Source organism: Colius striatus, chromosome 9 (genome assembly GCF_028858725.1).
Source record: "Colius striatus isolate bColStr4 chromosome 9, bColStr4.1.hap1, whole genome shotgun sequence".
NCBI classification, from domain to species: domain Eukaryota; kingdom Metazoa; phylum Chordata; class Aves; order Coliiformes; family Coliidae; genus Colius; species Colius striatus.
Genome location: NC_084767.1, coordinates 33,812,797 through 33,833,849, shown reverse-complemented (window position 1 = coordinate 33,833,849; position 21,053 = coordinate 33,812,797). Strand labels below are relative to the sequence as shown.

Below are 21,053 nucleotides of genomic sequence, written 5' to 3'. Positions count from 1 at the left end.
ATCTAGCATCTCACTGGATAACAAATCTCTCTTAGAAGTCCACAGTTAGAAGAACTGGACCTAGACACACTGGAAATCCCAAATGGTTAGAGGACTGAGTTGTGGACCTCACTAATGCACTAGCTCTCAGACAATGAGCGTAAGGCAGCGCTTGTAAGTTCTGCTTCCTACAAGAATTGTTGTATGCTTCCCATGCTTTCCATACTTCTGATAGACAGGGATAGTTTTCTCCACAGTTGGGAATGTTTTATTTGGATGTGTTTATTTTTCCTCAGTCTGTGGCTGACTCCATTTTTTTTAGTTTTTTCCACTCTCAGAAACAGTAAGAGGGTTTCTGTAACCAACTCTAGGTACACTGTTTATGACCCTAGTAGATTTATGGAAAGCTCTCTATTCACCAGGAAACTCATTCCTATGTTCCCAGAGAAGCCTTGTTGTGGGAATTAACTTCATTAAAAGAAGCTTGTACTCATTTTAAACATACAACTAGAATGGTTGTCTCAAAGTTGTTACCTATTTCAGCCTGAAGGTGATTAAAAAAAAATATATATACCTTTCATTTTGCAGAATTCTTCTATGGAGCAGTTATGACAACACAATAGCTACCCAGGTACCTACGCTATGATGTTTAATTCTCAAGAGTGTGTACTTTGTCAAGATCAGCTAATTGGATACAAGATGAGAATTTCCGCCAGAAGTAAATGAGCTTGTGCCAAGATTATTCCCTAAAGGGCAGGAGAGGAGTTCTGAAGCTACATTCAGAAACATTCACAAAATTACATGAGATCCTCAGCCAAATGGCTGTGACAGTTCTTCATTATTATCATTACTAAAGAAAATATCACCTAACACACTCCAAGCTAAGCTTTGCACCTTTTTCCCTGTCCTGAACTGTGGATAAACATAATATACATCTGAAAAGGCAGTATCCCAGCTGGAGTTCACAAGACTGCCTGATGACACAAGCTACTATTTGTTATTCCTTGCTGCCAGTCAGGATTCCAGCTTCTGAAACTAATGAGTTTGGGCAGAATCCTAGTAGTAGTCCAATATACTGAAAAAAACATATTTAAAATAGAAAGCCTTTGTGAGTAGCCAAGTGGAATATTCGAGGAAAAAAAGGACTTACAATTCTGTTTGGTTTGGATCTGTACAGTAGCCTAGCCCATAAATAGAAACTTTTTTTTTTTTTTTTACATTTGCTTTGCTTTATATGAGAGTTGTGGGAATGATGGTAACCAAGCAACACCACAAAGTTGGAAAGTCCTAGTTAAGACAATGCCAGATACCCTGATGAGTCAGATTATGTTCAGTGTCTAAAGGAGCTATGGGATCTCCCGTTTGGTACAATTCAAGAGCCACAAAATCCTAAAATGAATGAGAAAGATTCTGTACAATCGTTTTGTAGACTCTCCATGTCTTTGTCTGAAAACTGCCTCCTCAGAATTCTGATGCCACTTGCAAGTCCACTGTGAGTTTTACTTGCCATTTTTGCACACTGAAAGGTCAATCTGCCAGTAAAGTTTCCTCTTACTGAGGCTGGGGAACTCAAAAATACTGTGTCTCAGACAGTATAAATGCTAAAAAGTTAAACGTAATCTTCAAAGACACATTCAAAAATTCACTGTGGATCCACGTAAATTTGACTATGTTAGCTAAAAAACTATAACTTTATAATTAATTCTAAGAAACAATTAAAAAAGTGTCACTAAGTTCCATAAAATAACCACAGTGTCATTTTCTGGGCAAAAACTATCCTTCCATTCATCACTAGCCATTCAAAACAATTAAGCATTTTACCGTGTCTACAATTAATGAAACTTAAAATACTTCACTTTCAATTCATGTGCAATCACCACTATTTACAAACTGGTACATCTCCGTAGACTGTCTTCAGCCTGCCACCAGGAGGACAGAAGCTTCCAAAGGAAGTGGTAGTTCGTATTTTGCACACTTCAGTGAAATCAGTGCCCCCTCTCAAATGTTTTTTATTCAGCACTTTATAAAGCAATTCTTTAAACTCCTCCAAAACCAAAATAAATAATTTCTTAATAACAACGCAAATACATATTTTTGTATACGCATTTCAAGATGTAATCATATTTGGAGAAACAAAAGTATGTATATGCTGTTTTTTTTAAAAGTTACATTTATTTATTTAAATAAGCAGTAGGCTAAGATAGTATGTCTGAACACATAAGCTTTTAACTGAAGGTTGGATTAAGAGACAAAGGGTATCTACTGAACATAATCAATGTGTAGTAGATAATGGATCAAGGCTGCTGATGCTGCAATTTAGTAAATTGCATTACAGTGGCTTACTATCACAGGTGAGTCAGTGAGACCAGTACCAAAAGCAACATAGTATATTGATGTTGATGTAGCAACATCATTCTCAGTCACAGCATGGTAGGGGTTGGAAGGGACGCCTAGAGATCATCTAGTCCAACCTGCTGCTAAAGCAGGTTCACCTCAATCAGGTTGCACAGGAACACCTCAAGGCAGGTTTTGAAAACTTTCAGAGAAGATTCCTTTGCCTCCTTGAGCTGCCCTGTGCCAGGGCTCCTTCACCCATAAAAATGTTTGTCCTTAAGTGGAACTTTTTGTGTTCCAGTTTACATCTGTTACTCTTTGTCCTGTCATTTGAGATTCCATCCTCTTGACATACACATTGCAAGTACTTTTAAATGTTAATGAGATTCCCTCCTTAGTTGTCTTTTTTCTATTAAACAGCCTCAGTTCCTGCAGCCCTTCCTCACAAGAAAGATGCTCATCTTGATTATTTTGGTAGTCCCTCCACTGGACTCTCTCCAGCAGTTCCCTGTCCCTCTTGAGCTGAGGAGCCCAGAACTAGACACAGTACTCCAGATGAGGCCTCACCAGGGCAGAGTAGCAGGGAAGGAGAGCCTCTCTTGGCCTGCTGGCCACACTCTTCTCAATACACCCCAGAATGTGACTGACCTTCTTAGCCACAAAGCCACTACATCCTAGTTGGCTTCATCTCTGGAAAAGAGGACTTGGAACACTCAGTCAGCTATTGTTTAAGCAGTTTCACATTCTTTTGCCCTTCCCCGTGCTTCTACAAGAACACAACTATTAAGTATGCTTTATAGTACAGAGCTCCAAGGACAAGATATATTCCTTGTTATATGAAACTCCAATCCTTATTTCTCCATTTTGAGCAGAGAAATATCTTCTTGTTGGATAAAAATTCTAAGAATGGGATCAATTCACAAATGTAAATATAACTCTAGCCTATTTTGAAGTTTTAATAGGAAGCAAGAGCAAAATTATCCAGGGGATCCTGCCCAGACTAAATCATGAGCGTAAATGGGACCTCATTCCATTGTCGTATTTCACATCACAAAGGAAAAGAGGCAGAGTTCTCACCACCCTGAGACAGAAGGTATCATGAAACACTAATTTGTACATCAAAGTAGCATTTTCCTGAGAATCACACACAAATATCAAAACAACCCCTGAAGTTCTGAAGTAAATTTCTCATGCTGGAACTTACTACTTCTTTTGTTATTAAATATAATATACTGTAATACATAAAAAAATAATTATACAGTAAGCCCAGGCTGCAGCTGAAACACTTGTATCAGTCTTTTACTTATGAGGGAATTTGGCTAAAATAAAGCAAAAATACAGAATTTTTTTGTTTATTTTCTGCTAATGAGTCTGGATATGAGTGCTGGTGCAAATCTGGAATGTCTTCAATGAATACGCCATGCTAGAGAAGATCAGTTTGCCTCAGTGTACTGGCATAGGAATTTTGAATAAATGATCAGAAGGTGCTACCTGTATTTACTTTCCTAAGACTAAACCTGTATTTATCACTGACACTGAACCTCAGCAACCCTCTTATGACTTGGCACCTCTGCTCCAAGTGCCTTTGAGAGAGCAAGAGTAAAGCTTGTTCCAGTAATATCCACTCAACCACAAGACAAAGTTTGTGCGTTTTATTGTACACTAAGAAAAGTAACATGCTACATTTAATGACACAAAGTTGCATGGAAAACATGGACAAGATATTATCTTCTAACCCAACCTTTGCTCTGTGAACTATCACACTTCTGTGTGTTTTAAGCTCTCCAAACTCAATACATTGATGTTGTTTACTTTCCCAAAGATTTTTGCTGCTTAAGTAGTATTGGTGAGAAGAACACATATGGCTACAACTTCTTGTTTCCAAGGTCTCTTTTCACAGATGGACTTGCATAGTATAGGCTCTGCTCACATCATGCATCAAATCAGCTCAACATCATCCTTTTAACTCTAGTCTTCAATATGAAGAACTCAAGCTCCATGTTAGCAAATACCTTAAAATCCATACCTGCAGATTTCAAACGTAATCTGCCTGACCACCTCATATTTATCTTGATCATCAATATGTTGAAAGTCTTAATTTATCTCAGTCTCCTTAGTATATATCTCTTCTCCTAGTCAACAAACTTAAAAAAACCATGCAAGCAGCTCCTGGTGCACGTTCAGGATGGCTCCTGGTGCACGTTCAGGAAGACAGCACATTTTAAAAGCTGGCCATTAAAAGAATTACTAAGTTACAAAATAAGAAATTATTACATCAGAGAATTGACTTGAGGCATGAAATAACTTCCAGGAATGAGTTTAGAAGGAAGAAAAAAGAAAAAAAATGAAAGAAAAGCTGTAGACTTTTAATTTATTTCAATTCTTTTTTAGAAGGCTTTCAAAATTTATAAACTTGAATTATTCTTTTAATTACCTCTTCTCTCAAGAGAAAGTAAAAGCAGGTATGAAGAAACATGATTTTTTTCCCTAAGAATTCTTTTAATATATTACAAATACTTTCAATATGGGTAAGGCATTTTGTATGTGGGGGTGGTAGATGAAAAAAATACTCTAAACTCTCATTTTAAAAAGGATAGCAGAAAAATACAAGTTAGTCACTCTTCATTATCTTAGAGACTAATTTTTTACCCAATTCCCTATGATCATTGTCAGAACTTCTAACATAAGGGAGGGAATAAAGGAAAACCTCAGTGCAATCTTCTGACATAATCAATCTGTCCATCCCCACCCTCAAAAATAAACACTCTGCAAATGAAAAAGAAACATAAGTTATCAGAGAACATAGTACCTAACACTAGCCTGCTAAGGCACCAACATGAAATTGCCAAAACAGTCTTCCTTCAGCATGCCTGATACCTTCCTGATGCATTATTGTTATGTAAAAAGACTACAGAAATTTAAGGGAAACCTTCAAACTTTAGGTATGTCTGAATATATCTAAATAACAATATAATACAAAAGTCTGAAGACAGAACTAGATTATAAAGTCCAAAAGTTCACCAGAAATACCATTAGCTGTTCCTCTCACACACCTGGCATTTAAGCAAGAGAAGACTTTGAGTATCCTTCGGATACTACTTTGACCTAAATTTGACTACTACAACATCATGAGAGGGTAAGTGACAGAGTCTTTGACAAAAAAAAAAAACCTAACAAGGAATTAAATAATATTTCAAAGTCTGATAAAGTCCCACTGAGGGAGCCAGTATGAGGGAAGCAATGGAGCCAGGGCTGGGCTGGATCTGCAGTCCAGGTTGCTTAATAAATAGTAGTTAAAACAATAGAACACAGCACTATTCAGTCATGCATTTTTTCATGTTTTATGTAACAGGAAACTTAGAAACCGGCAAAACGATTCCTGAACAAGTAGAAGGTGAATTCCACAGAATTAATGGCACAAGGAAAATTAAGAAACTAATTTTTATCAGCAACACAGACAAGTTTCCAGAGATTGAGGCGTCCATACTCTTTGCACACATATTGCATATGAAATGGAATTGCAGAACCATTTTTGTAGCAGACACTCTCTGTATGTGTTTTTATTCTTCTGTCATTTTGGGGAAGAGGTTCAATATGCTTAAGCTCTTTATGTTTCTCACAGAGGAATGCTCACATCTGTCAGTAATCACATGAATATTATGACATGGTTGTTAACATATAATGGTTAGGACCTAATAAGCCATTCTCTTCTTGGGTTCTCCTTTCAAGGAATTATGATAACTCATTCACTCCACACAACTTCAGGCTTTTTTTTATACAAATTATCATCCTGAATTCATTAGACATTTGAGGCAAAAATTAACAACATCTAATTTCATATTTTGGTTTTAAAACAACAAAAATCCCCTAGATTCTCATTAAAACCAAACAGACTCCTGGATGGTCCAGGTTTCAGCCTATAGCCTGAATATGGAAACAGCATTCCAAAAAATCTGGGGAGACGGCTAGAAACAGGCAATGGCTGGTCCCCATTCCTCCTCCTAGACTGATCCTGACACAGGGAGCTAAATCTGCTAGATTCTTCAAGGAAGAAGCTACATGAAAATTAAAAACGTTCATGTAAAAAAAGCATAGAGTCAAATCCGAGTAAATCATCACACATACAATTCCTAGACTTCCTTGTATCATGTGTGCTGAAAATCTTACACAGTAGAGTTCAGATTGTGCTAAATATGAGTGGTCAATAGACTTCCATGACCACTATCTGACTGCTCTTTGGATCTTCCTTTTAACTACACAGCTTATTGGTATACTTTTTTCTGGGGGAAGGGGAGTTTACACTTTAACCCACAAACAGGTACTTTTCCCTATTTGTATTAACATTGAGGGTTAATAATTTGTGGTCTTAAGGAGTCCATCTGCTGCTCAAGAGCCTGTGATCCCTGCATTTTCCATTTCAATTAACAATGGATTCCTTCCCAAAGCTCTTTTCTGTGGCCAATATTGCAATCTGAAAAATCTCAAAAAAACGTGGTGTGTAACAGCCCCTGAGGTCCCTCCCAAAAAAATCTTTAACTAGCAAAAGACAAAGCCTTTTATGGAGTCTGGTACCAAATGTTTAAAGAGAAAACCCATCAAAACCAGCACACTCAGCAACCAAACCACTCCAGCTGCCAGCGGGCACCTGTTCCAGTGGCTCCACACGCCAGCTGTAAGGCCTGCTGGAGGAACACAGCTCTACGAGAGCCTCACTTCCTACATGTGTGGAAAATCACCTTCACCACACTCCTACCTTACAGCTCAAGATTTCAAAGTTAGTTGTCTTTGCCCAGGTCTTTTGGTACTGCAGAAAACCAGCCATTGCTACTATGCTCTTTGAGCAATTCCCTCTAATTAAACCGCTTTTGAAGAGCTGGGCTCTGACTACATAGGCAATTCAGTGAGGGGGTATGTTTTGTTTTAATTTACAGAATAGGAATATTTAGTATCAGGCTGAGTAGCTCCAAAAAGATTTATTCCTTTTAAATAGTGAATGATAGTTTAATTAAACTGAATAGCACACCTATAATGTTTGCATTTACATTGCTTCATTCCTTTAATATGATGCAATAATGGTAATGACTAACATTTTTGCAGTTTAATAGACCTTGCAATTGCAAGATGATCCCTCTTCCATTTAACAAGCCCCGTGTTATAGTTTAATAAATATGGTTTTGCTCATTGGCAATTCCCACTAAAATGCTTTGCAAGATACCACCGATCACCTACAGCCTGATTTTCAGAGGACCTGACTGAACACAACTCCCAATTAAAACTCCAATTTCTGCACTCAACATCTCTGAAAATCCAACACCAGGAAGGCAATTAGAAGTTTCCAATCTTTCCTCATCTATAGGGTTATGTGCAAAAATCAAGGTCAGATACAGTAACTTAAAAGAACTGAATGCTATATTAAAATACTAACATGGGAACCTCAGCTCATCCTGTCAGCACAGAGAAAGACAACCCCATAATTCTTCATCAAATGATGGCAGTGCAAGGGATGAATTTACATATATGACCATCAGTTTCCAGATTAGTGACCTTCTGGACTAAGTGCCTGAACTTGCTCAGAACTTTGTAGGCTTACTCTCTTTACCACCAAAAAAACCTAACACACATTACAGAGTAGCTTTGATTTCCAGTCTGTGGACAGCGAGCCCTCTTACAAAACTGCCAAAAGTTCCAGGCCTGAGCCACAAATAAACAGAGGACTACCGAAGTAAAAGGCAGCACACTGATGCAGCACACTCCACATTAGGTTATTTCCTAATGTTTCAGGCCTGGCTGGCTTTCTGTGTCCAGATGAATAGTCCAATCCTTTCTGGCTTCCACTGTGTGTGTACACAACATAATTTGGCTATTGGGAAAGAAGAAACCCTCAAGTTCTTTAAGGATTTTAATGAGAAGTAGGTTTCCTTCCTTCACTCCAGTAGCAAAGTGTCTGCAATACATGGGGAAACCTCAAAAGCTGCAGGAACAGATAAGGAAGCCTCTCCCACCCAAGTGCTTTGCAAGCACTATTCCTCTCATCAGCTCCAGAGGTAGGTGCAGAAGCTCTGATCCTAACACCAATGCACAACTCCATCCCAACAGCTGAACAAACCAGACAATTTTTAGCCAGCACTAAGTTATTATTATTGGATGACAATTAGAAAAAACCCAACATTTCATTCATACCAAGTCTTAAATATCACTAAATTCTGCACAATCTAATGTTACTCCACAGATAATTATTCCCTCCACCAATACAGAAAGAAGTCCCACAATGATGACATTTTAGGACCTGTAGGTTTTTCCTCTACTAGTATAAACCACAGTTTCTGAATACATTCACACTCAGAAGTGTCACCACAGCCAGACTGCATGTGCAAGGCTTTTACTGCATTTAATTTTACACAGAGAATCAGACACGGCACTATAAACACTAAAAGTGGATAGTTTGTGTAGTGCAAAAGTGGAAGCCACAAACTGTAGGACAGTACATATACATATATAAGAAAGTAATTCAGTCTGAAATAACTATTTGAGCACATGCTTGATCTTAGAGTCATGCACAGCCAAAATACACTTTCTTGGCAGTTGTACCTGAACCAATAAGAAAGCTCCAAGTCTGATCTGCCAGCCCATTATGTGTCAGCATGCATCACTCTTCAGCAGCAATTAAAGCCACATGCCACTGAGACTACTCAAGTAGACACTCCAGCACTGAGTATTCAGGGCAAGCTCTGCACAGGCTTCTTAAAAAAAAATTAAAAAAAAAAAAACAGGATCCTAAACGGCGGTCATGGTTCAGAAATGTGTCATAGGACAAAATCTTATATTTTGGTGCTGTTCCAGATAAGATTCAGTCACATACCATAAAATCTCGCATGGACTTTGCATAAGGTTGGGACAACACCAACCTACCTGCCCTGCATGTGGCGTGTTCATTCTGAAAAGCTGACAGGCAGGTTGGCCTTACCAGCACAAGAGGACAACTCAGTGAGACTGTTCAGTGGTAGCAGCTTCTTTAATGCTAACTCAAAACTCCTACAACTTTCAAGGATAGTTACCTCCCAAGAAATCATGCTCACAGTCCACTTGATCATACACAGAACAAACACATACCATTGTCTCAGTGCCACTCAGAACATAAAACAGCATCAGTTTTTGTACAGTTCACAAAAACACCAGGTTTAAGACACCACTTAAAAAAACCCCCAAAACAACAGATCTTCGGCCGATGAACAGCCAATACAACTGTACCAGTTTACCCAGGCCAAAATCTGTCCCCAACTCCGAGCAGCAGCACATGGGTATTCAAAAACAGGTGAGACTGATTTGCCATTTGAACTCTTACCTTTTCAACACTTGGGAGATTAGATTCATTGGTAATTTAAACACTGGACACAGTACACAGCCATAGACATTTCTTTCAGTTGGTAAGCCACTAGAGACAGTACTGACAGGCCTATTACAAAGGCCAATCACTATCCTTTTCTTGAATGACCATATGAACAAAAAAATGGTGACTGTTCCTCAATATACTGAAAAGGTCTTTTGTCTGAAGGAAAAAGACAAGGAGTCAAAGTATTGCAGATTCATTTATAACTCAAGTTTTTGGAAGAAACTGTGTAGCTTCATTTAAGAGCAAACCAAGAAAAGAACAGGCTTTGAAAATGTTATGCCACAATCCTTCCTACTATATTTATGCAAAGTATATTTTTAGATTTAGCAATTATTAGTCTTTTGAGTTACAAAAAGATGGGCAGGCATTCCGTATTACTGTTGCTTTATGAGAAGTTTAAAACACATGCAGGGTTTTGACTTTATTCCAAAAACTCTAATTAGGGTCTGCAGCACTATTTGCCTTGTCTAAACAGAAAATCATCGTAAGCTTTTTTGGTACCAGCTCTAGTCAAACTTTCATTATAGTGAGATAATAAGTGAAAACATTATCACTGACACTTAACAACCACTTTATTAATTGAGAAAATTTGCCATCACCCATAAAGTATACGGTGGCCTCTTCAACAAAACCACATTTTTTATATTGAGAAAGCAGCATTTGACTCTTATTTTGAAGTCTGTTTCTGAAGTCCCCCACAAAAAAAGGGTCGATTACATCTGCTAACAACTCAGAAGTAAATATTTTGCTTCTCCATGCACCCCAACCACTTTTTCAGTTCTCAGGTTTTACATGCAAATGCACACATACCCAAAATGGGATTTGCACACCTGATTTCATTACAGACTTTCTAAACAAGCTTCACATGGATAAACGTTCAGCAGGAAAGGCAGTGGGGCTTAACTTGCAAACCTATATTTCTTCTAATCCATATCCAAAACTACGGAATTACTGCACTGCCATTCAGAAATAGAAAAGTCACAGCTGTCAGACTTGCCCTCTTCACTCATTCATTCCATCCATGTACTGTGAAACTACATAGCCAAAGTTTTCACTCTCCAGCTCCTTGCTGCATCCCAGAATTTATAATCCTTGTGCTCTCACAATCCCTCCTGAAATCAAACAATATATTTTGTACATACAATTGGTCAAGGTGCCAGTTGGATTTAACTCTTCAGACCACCCTATCTTACATCTGGCAAGGAGCTGGTCTTTGGCATGTTACAAAACAGCACTACCGAGACCAAAATCTTTGCTGCAGAGATCACCCATGATGTCACTTGCAGATACATACCAGAAAAGTCATCTCATGCCAAATATACCTCCAAGGTAACTAACTACAGACCCCACCATCTCACACTTTGTAAAATGTGAGCTTATAGTCCTCAGGACTATAAAGATAATCTTGCAAATGCAAGGTAGAGGCAGAACAATACTTCACCACCTTCTTGAGGCACAAGGTACTCAGAAACAACAGAGCAAAGACATGTGAACTGCACAACCCCTTACTAATCACAGAGAAGTTCTGGGTCAAATTCCTTTGCTATAATAATGCTATCAAGTGTTGCTTTCAAACAATTATTAGTAATGGAAGGTGCCCAGTCTAAAATAAAGTCACTTTGCTATCCAAGTTAACCATTTCCCTACTGTTCATTTTTGTCCATGAAGGAGAAGAGCCTGTGAGAAAGCTGGTGAAGCATCTAACAGGGGAAGAAAAGGCAGAAGGAAAAAGAGAAATTGGAGGATTGGGACAGTGCAGAAAAACATGGTGAACAGAGGAGACAGTAGCACCAGGTGTAGGTATGGAGTCATATTTCCTCAGAGTGACATGAACAATAAAATCCTTAACATTAACTACAAGTTATTAACTATCCATTATTTCAATTCTCTTGATTTTCATACAAAGCTTCACAGCTCCTGGGTCTTCTGCTACAAACTGTTATATAGGTTTACTTTTTTCCTCCAGTGCACAGTGAAAAGTGGAGTTTGACCTTTCCTTTAGATGTGTAAATCACCCCATTAGACTATTTTCCAAAAATGACTGAGGATTTTTTTGCATACTGCATGACAAGCATTACTTAACTTGTCCAAAGACATGGGCACTGAAGACATACTAGGAAATACAGTCCCTGGAATGACAAAAGGCAAGAAGTATGGGTGAAAAGGAACACATAAATAGAAAAGACTGGGGGAACTGAGACTACGTACGTGTTGCCTACAGTTGCTAATAGGCACAGCTTTGGTACTCCCACCATTGCCAGAAAAAAACTCAAAAGAAAATATAAACCACATGGCTGGCTCTCGGAATCTTGTTGAGCTTTCCCTTAAAAACACACTCAAGACAACCTCAGTTCCAGACAGATATTGCCTTAAAATTTGGGAAACTGCAAGCAGGTGTCCTGACGTAGCCCCATTTCCATTTCTTTGAGCAAGAAGTACTATACAAGAATAACTGATCTAGATTCAGAACCAAAACACAGAAAGTACTTGGATATACTTGTGTTCAATTTTTAGGCTTATTACTATATGTTAGACAAAACAGTAAGTCCCAAACACATCTTCCTTTCTCAGACATTTGCCTAGGCATAAGGACTGTGGAAACAGACCTTAATTTAAGGATAACCCTGAGAACACTTTGATGGATGTTTAATCATAACACTTTCTCACACAGTACATTTCCCAGAATTGTGACCTTACCTTCTTATATGTTTACACAGCACCTGACACAGTAGGAGCCTTATCTTGATTGGTGTCTCATTACATTTAAGAGATCTTACTGTTCTCACAAAGGGCCACTCCTTCATCTCCCATAACACAATTAGGAGGAGAAGCCTCACAGCCCATCAGCAGTGTCCAGCTCCAGCAGACTGCAATGGCACCTGACAAAATCCATCAACCTGTTCTGACATGGAAATCATTGTGCATTTACACCGTTTGACTGCACTTATGGTAACAGTTGTGGCAAAGACCCAGTGTCCTGTTTACAGCTGCCTGAAGACTCCAGTTAGTGGCATTCAACAGGTTACTATCCAGGATTTCTTTCATTGCCAGTGCAAACATGTTCCTAGTTCACCTTGATATTCTGCACACAGCAATTTTTCCCACTTTCTGTGTGGAAAGTTTTCATCTTCCTTGAATCATCACTTTTTGGACAATATCTTATAACCTCGTCAGAGGCTTGAAGAAACAGAAGAAAGATGATTTGCATGTACACCACTAATTTGAATTTCAGAGTTAAAAGGAAAGAATTCCCATGGAAAACTCTAAGTTTCCATCAATCAAATCAATCCAAGGGAAGGTGACTCGGAATGTAATGGATTTTCTATGGAAAAATCTTACCTCTTACCTCTCCTAATGAAAATAAATCTGATAGTCTAAGTGATCCACATCTCAGGATGAGGGGGAAGAACCTTACACTATTCACTTACAGCCCAACAAAGGAACCATTGCATTCTGATAGAGAATAAAATAATACTGCCAGCTGCCACTACTTATGAACGAATTCCACAATGACTGAATTTTTCATGCATAGAAAAAAATAAACCAGAGTTAAAAAAAACCAAAACTCCCCATCTCCCAATCCCCTTAGTGGACTTTTACCTTGGAGCAGATAAAACAAATACTCAAATGGGTGGATTTGTGCAGAAACAGTACCCAGGACACAACAACCTTCATCCCTACTTTGTCAGCACTCATAGTAGTGTTTCACAGCCCATGTAAAAAGGTAAGGCAGCATTTCAGGAACAAACATACTGCTGGCTCAGCGCGTCTGGCCGCTAAGACAGCCGGGGATAAACAGCTGGGCTCGGAAAGACTCGGCTTCCTATCGCCCGGGTGTGCAGTTAATCATTTATGACCGAGGGAACAGCCTCGAACAGCACAACACAGCCCAGTTTCGGCTCCGGCGGCGCCTGGGAGCTGCCGGAGCGGCAGGAGAGGGCGAGCGGCTCCGGGGCGGCGGCAGAGCCAGCCCCGCCGCAGGCCGGGCGGGGTCCGGGGCTGGGCCCGCCTGCGGTCCCCCTGCCGCCAGGAGGAGCCTGCCTGCGTCCGCCCGCAGCCAGGTCTCGGCGCCGAGACCCGAAGCGTTAGAGCAGCGGAAAGGGTGCCGAACGGATTAGCAACCGCACTCCTCCCTGGCATCCCTAGGCAAGTAACTCCCGGCGGGCCCTTCTCGGGCCTGCCTCCCGCGCAGGTGCTGCCGATGAAAGGGCAGGGAGGCGCCTTACCTGGTAGCCGCCGGGCCGCAGCGTGGCTGGGGCAGCCGCTACAGCGGCAGAACACGGCGGCGGGTAGCGCCTCGCGGCTGTGGCGCTGCCGTCTGCGGGCGGGGACACGCCTCGCGCCCCTCCTCTGCAGGCGCACACCGCCCCGGGCCCGCCTCAGTAACGGCCACAACGGCCCCCGCCCACAGCAACGGCGGCGGCGCGCGGGAGGGGGAGCGCGCGGGCAGGGGCAGCGGCGGCGGGCCAGGAGCGAGGGCGCGGCCTGGGGAGCTGCCCCAAGCCAGCTCCCACGGCACAGCGCCTGTTGTCTGTTTCCTGGTTCCCTGACAGCAGGAGTGACGCGGAACAGGGAGCAGCCCTTCGGGTTCCGGTGACTGACTTCATCATTTACGTGTGCCCATCTTGCCACATACGAATAAATGCCCGAGACGTGCAGTGTCACTACTAATCCTCACAGAACGGCATAGACTAGAACTCCTTGCTAAGCATAAGAAAACGGACAACATAAGTCATTGCTAGTACATAAATCTTCCTATCTCTGCAGGCTCATGCCAAACAACCTCAATTAAAAAAAACTCCACAGTTACTGCAAGTTTTTCAGCAGTGTATTAAAATACCACCTAGAAAAATACATAGAGTTGGTAACACAAAGCTCAAGGAGCATAAATAATTATTCACTTAAATGCACAGCTAATTTTCTAGGAACAACTATAATCTGGATGGGCTCTCAGCATTTCTCTTAACCCAAACACATAGCAATTCTCCTTTTGTTAGCAATGTGAGCCACAAGTACAGGTATACCCAAGTGAACTTCACTGGGCACTTTCTACTCTATTCAGTTGCAGTGGCTTCATGTGGAATGTGGAATGGACTCATCTACCTGCTGCAAAAACCTAGGCATGAATTAGACAATGTTATGGTGAGACTATGGGGCCAGAGTTAACATTTCATTTGCCACTGTGTCTTCAAAACTATTCAAATCTTCAGTAAATGCTGATTTATTTTAAACAACATAACTCTGAATGTCCACACTTGTGTTTGTATTCTGAGAGTACTCTTTATAATATTGCTGACATTTATGTGCACCCCGAGCTGTATGAATTTTGCCTGGGAGTTTTGGATTCTGAAGTTCAAGAGAATGGTGCATTATATTCATAAATAACGGTGCCACTGACCTTTCAGCACAAGATAATAGATGTGAATCAGGGACCTGAGACTCATCTAAAGGAACACAGTGGAAACACATAGGATGAAAGGCTCCAAAGGCTTTACAAATTATATTTGGATGGGGGAGAGCAGCGAGAAAAAGAATGTGGGAAAATGAAGAATGAAAAAGAATCCTGGTGTTTAACTCATGCATAAACTGTATGTGCTCAGCCAAAGGTCACTCCTTTTATTTTCTCATTAATGTCAATGACGGTAGATGATATATGAAGAACAATATAAAAATAAGAATAACCAAAAATAGTTTAGGTTTTTATGTGACAGCACAGTGGGAAGAAAAACCTGAGTTGCAACTTCTTTCTGTATCTTCAGCCTTTTTAAAAAGTAGTGACTTAATTAGTTAAGATGAAATGTACATTTATTTAGAAAAGTTAAGCAAACATTAAGTGATCTGCTTTTTATGTTTTATCTGATCAAGTTTTTGTACCCTGTGTACACTGAGAGTAACACCTAGTTTTGGTTTTTTCTTCATCCACCACTGATAAAAACAGTGAGAAACGGTGCATTTGGACAGTTTTGAGGGTAAGTTATCTGGGTACTAAATGCAAGTGAGGAAAACACTAAGTACTAGGCTGAGTTATAAACAAATAGAAAAGTTATGATAGCTTTGGGAAGCCTGCAGGTGCATGCAAAAGCTGGCACGAGGAAATTGTCATCCACAGCAAGTGAAAGTAGAGGCTGAAAAGGAACATAGAAAGGATCATGAATATTTTGTAATGTGAGTCATGAATGACTGCCTCAATAAAATCTACAGGAAACAGGAGCCCTTCATACAGATACTGATGCAACATCTGCATCAGTAGGTACTTTTTTCTAGGGATCAAAGGGCCAATATCTAGAAGCTGATCTCCAGACAAGGTGTCACAGATCCTATACCAGTATTAAAAGAGCTTTTTTATTTTTTCAGCACATGTGTAAATCTGCTTTGACTTGCAGTATATTTGGCTGTATGCTGAGCCTACATTTTTAAAAGGAGGACACCAGCTGCCCAGAGTTTAGTTATCTTCTGTTTATGCCAAATAGCGGTATGAACCTTATGGTCAACACATGTTGCAGTGTTCAGTTCCTCTGTAGAGGTTCTTAATTGATAAATGTAAAATGGTAACACCAATTAAACATCGCAGATGGAACCCTTGGGCAATTTTAGAAGTCAGATGAGTGCTTATTTTGTATTTTGCATTAAATCACAGTTCACAGTATTTTCTATACAACCGTGGTGATATACAACCAAGGTAACTACAGACAAGTCATTTCATTTTTCTGGGCCGCAGTTTCTCATCTACAAAATAAGAATTTCCAAATCTCAGTGTATATGTCGATTCTGAAATACTTCGGTTGTAACAGTACAATATAGTACCTTTGTCAGTAAAGATGCCTTAATGATTTCTTGCAACCTCACTGTCTCCCTTCTGGCACTATAATGTCTTATTTTACTCAGTTTGTGAAACTCCTCACAGACCTGACCACTGAAATGACCTCGACTAAAAATATCACTCCCCTTTTCTTTGAAGATTTTTTTAACTGAGATTGAGTTGACATTGAAGCTCCAACATCTGATAACCTGTCAATGAAAAGGACCTTGAAAACTGGCGTGTCATGCTCTAACATCAGGTAATGAGCTGCAGTAATCCAGAGGGATGTCACAACACAACCTTTGTAAATTTGTTGTTTCTGAAGTGGAAGAACACACCACCACACATGAGATGGGTTTCTGTCTTGTGCCACTTGATTACTACTGGGGCCAAGGATGGAACAGGCATCAAATGAATGCAAAATCTATCCCTACATAATTTTCTATCTATCTTCTTGCTTCTTCAAACATCTATTGATCCCAGGACTGACAGACACCAAAGTTTCAGTTACATCAGTAACACCCTGTCCTCTTAGACTGCTTCTCAGCAATTGGTTTCACTGTACTACCCAAAGCAGGTCACTGCCATTTTTCCTGGCTTACAGGTCAAAGACAGCAGCACAGAAAAAAATGGTGCAGAGAACTACATAGCTGCAGAAAATAAGACACAGTTCTTCTGTATCTTGCCTGATGCACTAGATACAAAGCCTCACCTCCCACTGTTTGCTGAAGCCCATTGCCTCACCGAAGGGACTTGGTGCCACGTGCAGTGACAGGACTGGGGAGCACACAGAGCAGAGAGAAGAGGCATCTGGAAAGGAGCTGAGGTGTATCTAAGTATGTGTGTGTTTGTCTCAAAGTATGCATTTGTTTGTTGGTATGAATCCCAGAATCGGTGATTAAAAGTTTGCTAATTGGCAACAAATTAAATCAGTTGAAATTCCCCTGGCACAAAACTGTTTCTGGCTCACAACAAGGAGAAATTGATTCAACACAGAAATTTACAAATAAACTGGTACAGTCACAGTGGTCTGGCAAAAGATCTGAGGGTGAAGATATGGAAAACAGCAAATTATATAGCTCATGTTGTACAGCAGTTGCTAATCTGGGGCACAAACATAACATAGCTCTTTTAAGACAGGAGAAGGGCTGATAATAACATTTTATCCTGGCTTTTGTTAACTGCAGTTAAAAACTGCAACGTTAACAGAAAGAAGTTCAGAGAGGCTCCAGAACTGATTAACAAGGATATGTCTTCAGGAAATAGATGTTTACATACTCAGCTTAGGAGAAAGCTGCCAGGCAAAGACAAGAGAGAAGGTCCTTTCAAAGGACCTGTGTAAAGTTGTAAAGAACATTATATAGAGTATCAACATGGAAAGAAGAAAAAGAAGATACATGGTAACTACAAAAAATTCTGACAGTCACAGTGGATGAAAAACTTAGGCTGAGTTTCTGCACATTATCAGCAGACAGTTGTATTCAACATTCAGAACATTTTTAGAAAAGGAAATGCCTCGCTATTTGCATATGTCATCACAAGCAAAAAAAAAATCAAGGGGCAAGCAGGTATTTAGGGGAATCCTGCAGCAAAAAATCCTCCCTTCCTCCTCCATGAGATGGATTTGTAAACTTTTGACAAAAGTTTGCTGTATCTCGCTGTGTTTAACCTTCAGATGTGTCCTTCTGCTAGACAAGAAACAAAATATTCCAGCTGCTATGAAAGCTAATCATTAAGGTGATCCAGATCCAGGGATCAATAACATCTCTACGGGATCCTTCCAGGGTTTCTGTGATATCTTCTGCCTCCTTAATAATAATATTAAAAGATCCTGTTTGGGTACAGGGGTGTTTGATAATTTCCTCAACATTATGGAGCAAGATTTGTTATACATTTGTTTATCTGAACAATACTTGGATGAAATAACTGCATGATGATGAAGAGGTTAATGTGTGTTTATCTATATTTAGGCAGTTACCGAGAACATCACTAATTGTAGTAACTGGGAAATTTTTCAAAGACACATCTGAAGACAGACCCATTCTCGTTAATGAAAACTGTTCATGGTGTGACAGGTGTATATACATTCAATTACACTTGAATTTTTGTTTATAAAATAAGTACAGTCTCAGGATCCTTTGACTACATAAATACAAATCTGTTTTGCAATGAGATTATTTATATAAAAATTAACTTCAACTGCTGCTCTGAGATCTTGCATTTGCTTAAAAATACTAAGTCCTCAAATGACGGTGACAATACAAGTACAATCTTCTAAGAAAGATTTTTATTTTTACTTTAAGATTGGCAACAGGCTGGTTAAAACCATCACATAAACATGCAGTTGCAAAAAAAAAAAATCTGAGAGCTTTCTGATTCCAGAGGAATGCAGAACTATCATGAGGTGTTTAATATTTCAGAGTGAGTGGACTTCAACAGGGCAGTAAACACTTCAGAATGACTGAAGTTTGAAAGCAAACAAAAAGAAGCCTTGAGCTCACTCTTGTAGTAAATGGGGAAGAAGTGAGAGAAAGCTTGGCAAGAATCAGCATAATAGTAGGCTTATTGTTGAATCTGAAAGCTTCATTTTCCAATAGTGTCCCGTTTCTGGGAAGCTGCACAACTACTCTTGAAAGCACTTTCTATAGAGATGATAAATCTATAGTGGAGATTTATGCACATTCAGATTAAGTCAGGAAGTCAGTAAAGAAAAGGATAATTAGAGAGACAAAAACCTAGAAGAAAAATTACCAAAAGCTCCCAAAACAAACACAGCTAACAATACACCATGATAACAATACACCCATATATTGGGTCCTGGGATTCTGTCTCTGAATTTGGCACCTACTCTTTCTTGAGCAAGATAAAGGGTGAGCACCCTCATCCTTTTTCTCACTGCGGTTCCCAGGACTCTAGAGAGAGGCACTCTGCACAGCAGCAGATTCTGGCCTGTAACAGAGTTTGTGAACAAATAAGGCTTGATAGCTTCTGTCATCCCATCTTAGGTGCTTCTTATTGCCCAAGCTATTGATTCATCAGTAGGTGGAAAGGCATAATAAGAAAAAAATATTCTACATGTACATGTGGCATTGTTTGAGACCAAAGCCTTCCTGCTCTTGTAGGGGCATCTAAAAAGGAGAGTAAAGATATAGAGACAGCTCCCAGTGACAATAACCAACCCCAAAAAGGCTGTGGTTAGCTGGAAGAGCTGCTGAAAATAGCTTACAGTTCTAGGATGTTGAAGTTGCATTAATTTAATGTCCCAAAATGTTGAAGCTATGTTAATGCTCATTTTTCGTTTACTTCTACCATGCATTCGGGGTGCTGGCATGTGCTTAGCACTAAAGAAACAGCTGAAGAGGTACTTCCTTTAGTTAGAAGTAGTGGTGGACTTTTGCTATGGTTGGACTAGACCCCAGGCTAAAGCAGTTAATCTCACTGTTTAGCTTTAGGCATCCAACTTGGATGTCTAAGCCAAGAACCTCAGTGCTAGGTTGTCAGGGAAGCTACAGGTGTCCCACTGACTCTACAGGAGCCTTTAGCCCCATAGTCACCTGATTTAGGTGCTCAAAGTTAGACTGCAAAAAACCTCAGTGCAGGGATGACTTAAACAGTCACAGTATTCCTTGACTTACTTTCCTACAGCACTTGCTCGTAAGGGAAAGTACCCCCAGTACAAAGTACCCAGAGGCACTTTGCCACTGTCTGACTTTAGCAGCTTACTGCTTTATGTTCCAAAAGGGCTTGGTCCACCCCCAAAACTGCAGTAACAGAGAAAAGAGAACATCCATTAGCTGGTAGCACTAGTAAATTGCTGTCTTCTGACTAGACTTGGTACTATGACCAGAAAATCTGAGGGTTCATAACCTAAATGAAAGCTTTTGAATATTGCAGTCTACATTTTATAACCAGCAGCCCAGTCTTTCCAGGCACAAATAAGTGAGGTACTGTGAGAGCTGTCTCTTTTTACACAAAGGTTACTTTTCTCCTTTTGGCTGTACCAGACATACAGCTGACTCTGAGTGTTGATAGTAAAGCAAACACGATAACTGAAAAAAATTTAGTGGAAAAGCTCTTATCTTTCATATCATTGCAACTCTAAAACATGCAAACTCACTACTGTGTCATAGTCTAGTGAGCAAACTACTCAAGCTTTGAAGATACGGTATACCAATACTGAAACTCTATGAGAATGTTCAATCTGTGCACCATATGTTTTTAATTAATTCATTTATTAAATCTTGTCCCATTTCTCTAAAGTGCATTCAGTCCTAATGTATGGCTAATCTCATGTGGGAGCTAAAGACAGATGCAGACAAAAAAACTTGACATCTAAAAGATGTAGGTCTGCTTCCAAGTTTTGCAGTGCAAGATGATCTACAGTAGGAACTGTTTACAATCCTTTCTCTCACATCACTGGACAAAAAAAAAGTACCACAAAAAGTGTGGCAATTTCAATTTCTACATTAGACTGTATCCTAGGCAGTGTACAAAATGGTACTTCAGCCCTTGCCCCCTTTTTTTTTTTTCTTTACAACAGTTGGAAGTTTT

General features: G+C 39.8%; 1 protein-coding gene across 1 annotated transcript in view; it reads right to left on the bottom strand.

The window, feature by feature from the left end:
- The window catches only part of SPATS2L (spermatogenesis associated serine rich 2 like), an 86,386-nt gene extending 72,141 nt beyond the window's left edge, over positions 1-14,245 (bottom strand). Inside the window, exon 1 of the mRNA XM_062002893.1 lies at positions 13,930-14,245. The gene's annotated coding sequence lies outside the window, so the exon portion shown is untranslated. The remainder of the gene's footprint in view (positions 1-13,929) is intronic.
- Between the last annotated feature and the right edge of the window lie 6,808 nt (positions 14,246-21,053).